Source organism: Mastigoproctus giganteus, chromosome 5 (genome assembly GCF_048544385.1).
Source record: "Mastigoproctus giganteus isolate SK-2022 chromosome 5, ASM4854438v1, whole genome shotgun sequence".
NCBI classification, from domain to species: Eukaryota; Metazoa; Arthropoda; class Arachnida; order Uropygi; family Thelyphonidae; genus Mastigoproctus; species Mastigoproctus giganteus.
This window is the reverse complement of record NC_143579.1, coordinates 148451047-148458063: the sequence shown is the minus strand read 5'-3', so window position 1 is coordinate 148458063 and position 7017 is coordinate 148451047.

Here is a 7017-nt window from a genome sequence, read left to right as displayed (position 1 = left end):
CTTATACAGCATAAGCCAAAAAAAAAAAAAAAATTTTCCCATTTCACCCATCTCGTCACTCCAAATGTTTGCCTAGTTCAGCCTTAAATTTAAGCTATCAACTTCCACGACAACAGATGGAAGTCTATTCCAACAATCAACTACCTGTTGACTAAAGGCAAACTTCTGCACATCTATTCTACAACTGTCTTCCCTCAATTTGAATCGTTGTCCACTCAGGTTCTTAGTCTGAGCAAGTGGAAGTATCCCGTCAGCATTGAGCCTGCTCCAACCGTTCAAGGCCTTATATACCTCAATCAGATCTCCACTATAACAGTAGTCCACATAGAGCGGTGTCCATTTATTACCAATCTCTGGCGTCTCCCACTCAACCATCCCTTTATCCATTGCAGTAACTTACCCTTAATGCCTTACCACTGCCAACATATACCTTACCAACAGTATAAAAAGCTTTCCTGAAATTCAAGGATATGATATCAAAATTATTTTTAGCATCCAGTTCCTTTCTGACCACATCATAGAGTCCAATCAGATTGGTCAGACAAGACTCCCCCCCCCTTAACAAACCCTTGCTGTATCTGAACTATTGCTGCTGTCTTGGCTAGGTGATTGTGTATCAGCTCTTTAACCAGTGACTCCATTATTTTCCCCCAGAACAGAAGTTAAACTAACAGGCCTTTAATTATTTGCATCACCCTTTGAACTTCCTTTGTTAATTAGGGATACATTTGCACATCTCCAGTCCATGGGGACCTCCCCTGACTCTAAGCATGCTCTCATAATTATGGCTAAGGGTTTGCTTACTTCCCTTGCTGCCTCCTTCATTATAACTGGATAGATTCCAGGTGCCTTTTTTATGTTTAATTTCAACAATTTCTCCTCCACTTTGCTCTCAATTATCACAAAATCACTTAGCTCCCTGTTAGAGTTCGATAAACTTCTGGAATTCCCCTCTTTGAATAACTCCTCATGTGTGAATGTAGATGCAAAATACTCATTCAGTTTATCAGCTACTTGAGCAGGATCATCAATAGTTGACCTGTCTATGTTAACTGGCCTAATCCGATTCATCCCCTTCCTTCTAGAGTTTACATAAGTAAAGAACTCTTTGCTGCTTTTCTTTGCATCCTTTGCCAAATATTTCTGGTAATCTGCCGTCGCCTGCATAACCTCCTTTGTGACTTGATTACAGACTAGCTTATATCTATTGTAGGCTTCTGCATCGCCTGATAATTTATATGCATCCCATGCATTTTTCTTCTCGGCCACGAGTCTCATTAATTCATCTCACATCCATTTAGGCCTGAACCTTAAACAGTATTTCTTAGTTGGTATGAAAAGCCTATTAACCTCGAAGATTAAGTCCCTGAAGGCTTCCCATTTAGAATTCACCATTGGTAACATCATCAGTTGATCCCACTCTATAGAATTTAAAAATTGTCTGAGACCTCTGTGGTAACCTTTACAAAAACAAAAACCCTTCCCTTTACTCTTGATCATAGTTACATCTTTAAGTAAATCCCACATGAATACACTGTGATCACTATCACCTATTGGTTCCTTATTCTGCAAATTCTTAATGCATGCATCATCACTGCTGATAATCAGATCAAGAGTATTACTCCCTCTGGTTGCCCCTCAAACATGTTGCTGTTGAAAACAATCCACAAAAGTCTTGCTAGCGTGCAAGTGACCAATCCACAAGTTCCAGTCAATATCTGGAAAGTTAAAATCCCCCATTACAAGACATTCTGATTTGTTTGTTTGTTTGTTTGTTTGTTTATGGGCTTTACGACACAAGTGTAGACATTCTGATTTACTGGCCCATTCTATTTCTCTGCACAACTGTTCATTGTACTCATCAGCGTCATTATGCCTATAACATACTCCTACTCTCATTTTCCCTTTTCCAGTGTTTATTTCACACCAAACAGACTCAGCATTACACTGTCCACCCGTGTCAACTGGATGCACTTCCTTAGATTTTATGTTTTCTAACTAACAGCATAACCCCTTCCTTCCTTCCTATCCTGTCTGTCCTTTCTGTACACATTGTACTCCCCAAATTCCAATTCTGGCTGCTTATATCTGTGTGACACCATGTCTCTGATATCCCAAAAATATCTGCCTTTGATGTCTTGATCAGCACTTCAAATTCATCAAATTTATTTACTATACTTCTACCATTAGTGTACATGTAAGTATACATGCATTTGTTCTTTCTCTTAGTTACCCTATGTATTTACTTGTTCCATGATGACTCCCAGCAACTCTTGAAATCCCCAGCAACTTGCTGTCTAGGCTGCTGCTCATTACAGTAGAAGCAGTGCAAGAATCACTTTCGCTTCTGCCTGCGGCTACTGTTAATCTTTTAGTTTGTGAATTCCCCCCAAAGTAGCAGTTTTCCGATCCACCTAACACTGCCTCGATAACATCAGCAAATATTCTTGCACCCTTTCTATTTAAGTGTATCCCATCCCTGTAGAAGCAGGCTCTCCTGTTAGCAAGCACAGATCACACTGAAAAAAATTCTACCCTGTGAGCCTTGCATAATCTCTCCAAGACCGAATTGATTGACATGGCTCTCATCATATACTTCCTCCTATCATGTCTGGGCAGAATTGCAGACACTTTCAAATTTAACCCTAACTCGCGACTTTTTCAGCATTGACCTGTACTTCTTAAGTAAATCTGCGGATCTCTTACTCTTAAGGTCAGTAGTGCCAATGTGTACAATTATATCACCTTGTGTCCTTAAAAGGTGATATCTGCTCTACAACATCATCAACTTTTGCCCCTGGCAGATGTATCCTCGTCCTGTTCCACCTATCCTTTTTGCATAAAATATTCTCCATCTCCCTGACAATAGAGTCACCGACAATAACTAGTTCCTATGGGATCAGCACGTTCTGCCTTGAAGATTGCCACTGTGTTGCCTGATGCACAGGAGTGAGCTCTCGCATCGAGTTGGCCAGCTGAGAGCTTGATGGGCCCTCATATTAATTTCTTCAAGGGCATTACCCTACACCTCAAATTCTCATAGACGCCCATCAGAATGCTGAGTTGGCACCTAATTTATTCCACACCTGCACCTAGCATACAAAGACATCCTCCTTGGCTAGATCATGTCCTGTTCTAGACAGGTCTGCAAACATTTCACATTTCGCGCATTATTTTAGACTGTGATGAGTGGGAGAATCTCCCCCTTAGGTTCTCCCGCGAGCCACAGCACTCTGGCTGTTCTGTGAATGCTGCTTTTCTACCCATATTCCGTTTAAGTATAATTTAATTAACAATGAAATTGAATAAGATTAATAAATTTTATTGATAATACTATACTAATCTAACAGATTTCTAATACACTGCTGTGTTTTATGATAGTGACCTCCAGAAATGCGTTTCAGTAAAATGTGAGCATGTGGGCTTGCTTGAGGTGATAATAATGTGTTTCCTCCTTAACCCTGTGAAGTACTTTAGAGAAAATTTAATTTTGACCTTTATAATGGTGCCAACTAAAAGAATAAGTGACAGTGGTACTAGTAAATTTGCCAAGAAAAGGAAAATAATCGATGTGGATGAGAAAATTAAAATAATAAGGATGTACGAAAATGATCAAACATTAACAAGTATCGCACAGAATTTGGATTTGTAAGTGGCAACAGTGAAGACAATAATTAGAATTAGCATTAGCAAGGGCACATGATGCAAGAAGGCAAGCTTATACAGCATCAGCCAAAACAAAAAAAAAAAAACACACACACACACTGCCTTGTCATTTCACCCATCCACTCGCTCCAAATGTTTGTCTAGTTCTGCCTTGAATCTTAAACAGATTCAAGTTTATTGATAATTGAAAGCTAAATTGATAGCTTAAGATTCTTAAACAGAATCTTAAGCTATCAATTTTCTACCACAGATGTAAGTTTATTCCAGCAATCAAACACCCGCTGGCTAAAGGCAAACTTCCGCGTATCTATCCTACAACTATCTTTGCTCAATTTGAATTTATGCCCTTTCAGGCGATTATTCTGAGCAAGAGGAAGAATCCCATCAGCATTTGAGCATGCTCAAACCATTCAAGACTTTATACACCTCAATCACATCACCTTGCAGGTGCCTAGTCTCCAGAATTTGCAGAACTTAAGCCTTTTAAATTCCTGTATATCATTGACACGACACCATGAGACTACTCTTGCAGACCGCCTGCACTGCTCAGAAAACTTCATATCTGCTTGCACAATTACCCCCACATCTTTTTCACTCTCTACCACTGTCAGTGTAGTACCACACAGTTGATTCGTTACTCTGGGGTTACTGCTTCCCATATGTAGTACTTTACATTTGTCAATGTTAAACTTAAGTTGCCACCTCTCAGCCCATCTTCTCAACTTTTCTAGATCCTGTTGGAGCAGCGTACTGTCATTTGTGTCATTAACAACCCTGTCGACCTTCGTATCGTCTGCAAACTTGGACATTAAGCCTGTGATACCATCATCAATATCATTAATGAATACAGAAAACAACAATGGACCCAACACTGAACCCTGGGGAACTCCACTAATTAGCCCACGAAGAGCAGTGTCGATTGATTACCACTCTCTGTCTTCTCCCACTCAACCATCCCTTTATTCATGGCAGCAATTTGCCTCCAATGCCACACTACTCCAATTTGTGCAGCAGTCTTCCATGTGCAGCAGTATCAAAAACCTTTCTAAGATCCAAATATGTGATATCAAATTTATTATTTGCATCCAGTTCCTTTGTGGCTATATCATAGTATCCAATCAGATTGGTCAGACAAGACTTCCCCTTAACAAACCCATGCTCTCTCCGAGCTATAACTTAAGTCTTGTCTAGATGATCCTGCAATGCTTCTTTAAGCAGTGCCTCTATTAATTTCCCTGGAACAGAAGTGAAACTAACAGGTGTGTAATTATCTGTGTCTCCCTTTGATCCTCCTTTGTGGATGGGGTTACATTTGCACATTTCCAGTCCATGGGTACCTACCCTGAGTCCAAAGAAACTCTCATAATTATGACTAAGGGTTTGCTTACTTCCTTTGCTGCCTCCTTTAATATTACTGGATAGATTCCATCCACCCCAGGTGCCTTTCTTATGTTTATCTTCAAAAATTTCTTCTCCACTTTACTCTCAGTTATTACAAGATTATCTAGCTTACTGCCAGAGTTTAATACACATCTAACATTCCCCTCTCTGAATAACTCCTCATGTGTGAATGTAGATGAAAGTATTAATTTAGTTTGTTAGCTACCTGAGCAGGATCATCAATTGTTGAACCATTGATATCAAGTGGACCAATCTGATCCATCCCCTTCCTTCTAGAGTTTACATAAATAAAGAACTCTTTGCTGTTTTTCTTTGCATTCTTTGCCAAAGATTTCTCGTAATCTGCCTTTGCCTGCTTAACCTTCTTTGTGGCTTGGTTACAGACCAGCTTATATATGTCATAGGCTTCTGTGTCAACTGTTAATTTACGTGTATCCCATGCATTTTTCTTCTCTGCCACATGTCTAATTAGTTCATCTGATATCCATTTAGGCCTAAATCTTGAACAATATTTCTTAGTTGGTATGAAAAGCCTAGTAGCTTCCAAGATTATTGCTTTAAATGCTTCCCATTTTGAATTTGCTGTTGGTAACATCATCAGTTGGTCCCACCGTATAGAATTTAAATACTGTCTCAGACCATCGTAGTCGCCTTTACGAAAGCAAAAACCCTTCCCTTTACCACTGATGGTAGTTACCTCTTTGAGTAAATCCCACTTCAGCACACTGTGATCACTGATCACTGCCACACTAGTGGTTCCTTTATCTGCAGATTCTTAATGCATGAAGAATCACCACTGAAAATCAGATGAAGAGTATTACTCCCTCTAGTTGCCTACCAAACATTCTGCTGCTGCTGTAGAAAACAATCATCCAATAAATCCACAAAAGCCTTACTAGTTCATGAGGGACCAACCCACAAATTCCAGTCAATCTCTGGAAAATTAAAATCCCCCATTATAAGACACCCTAATTTACTGGCCCACTCTGTATTTCTCTGCACAATTGCTCATTATACTGATCAGATTCATTAGGCCTTTAACATACACCTCTCATTTTTCCTTTCCCATTGCTTATGTCACACCAAACAGAATGAACATTGCATTGTCCACCAACATCAATTGTATGCACTTCCTTAGATTTTATGTCTTTCTTAACTAACAACATAACCCCTCCATCTTTCCTGTCCTGTCTATTCTTTCTGTACACACTGTACTCCCCAAATTCTGCACTGCTTATGTCTGTGTGACACCATGTCTCTGATATCCCAACAATTTCTGCTTTTGATGTCTTGACTAGCACTTCAAGCTCATCAAATTTATGAACTATACTCCTAGCACAGATGTAAATGCAAGTATACATGCACCTGTTTCTACTCTTAGTTACCCTAACACAGCCCATGTATTTACTTGTTCCACTAGGCGCCTCCATAGCCAGATGGGAAGGAGCAGCAGTGCATAGCACACGCTTCTTGATTAGACTGGGATTCGAGCCTGTCACCACCAAATATGGAGGATGCGGAAAGGTCAGGGAATGACCATCACATATCCCGGAGCAATATGGCCTTAGTTGCTAATGCTCCTAAAAACCAAATAACAAACAAACAAACTTGTTCCACTATGACTCCCAGCAGTTCTGTAAATCCCTATTGCCTTGCTTTCGGGCTGCTGCTCAATTGCATTTCAATAGAAGCAATGCAAGAATCACTTTCACTTCTGCCAGCGGCTGCTGTTACTCTATTAGTCTGTGTATCCCCCTAATCTAGCAGTTTTCCAAACCACCTAACTTTTCCTCAATAGCATCAGCAAATATTCTTGTACCCTTTCTAAGTGTATCCCATCCCTGTAGAAGCAGTCTCTCCTGTTAACAAGCACAGACCAGGCTGAGAAAAATTCTTTTCCTTGAGCCTTGCACAATCTCTTCATGGCCGAATTGATCGAAAAGGCTCATC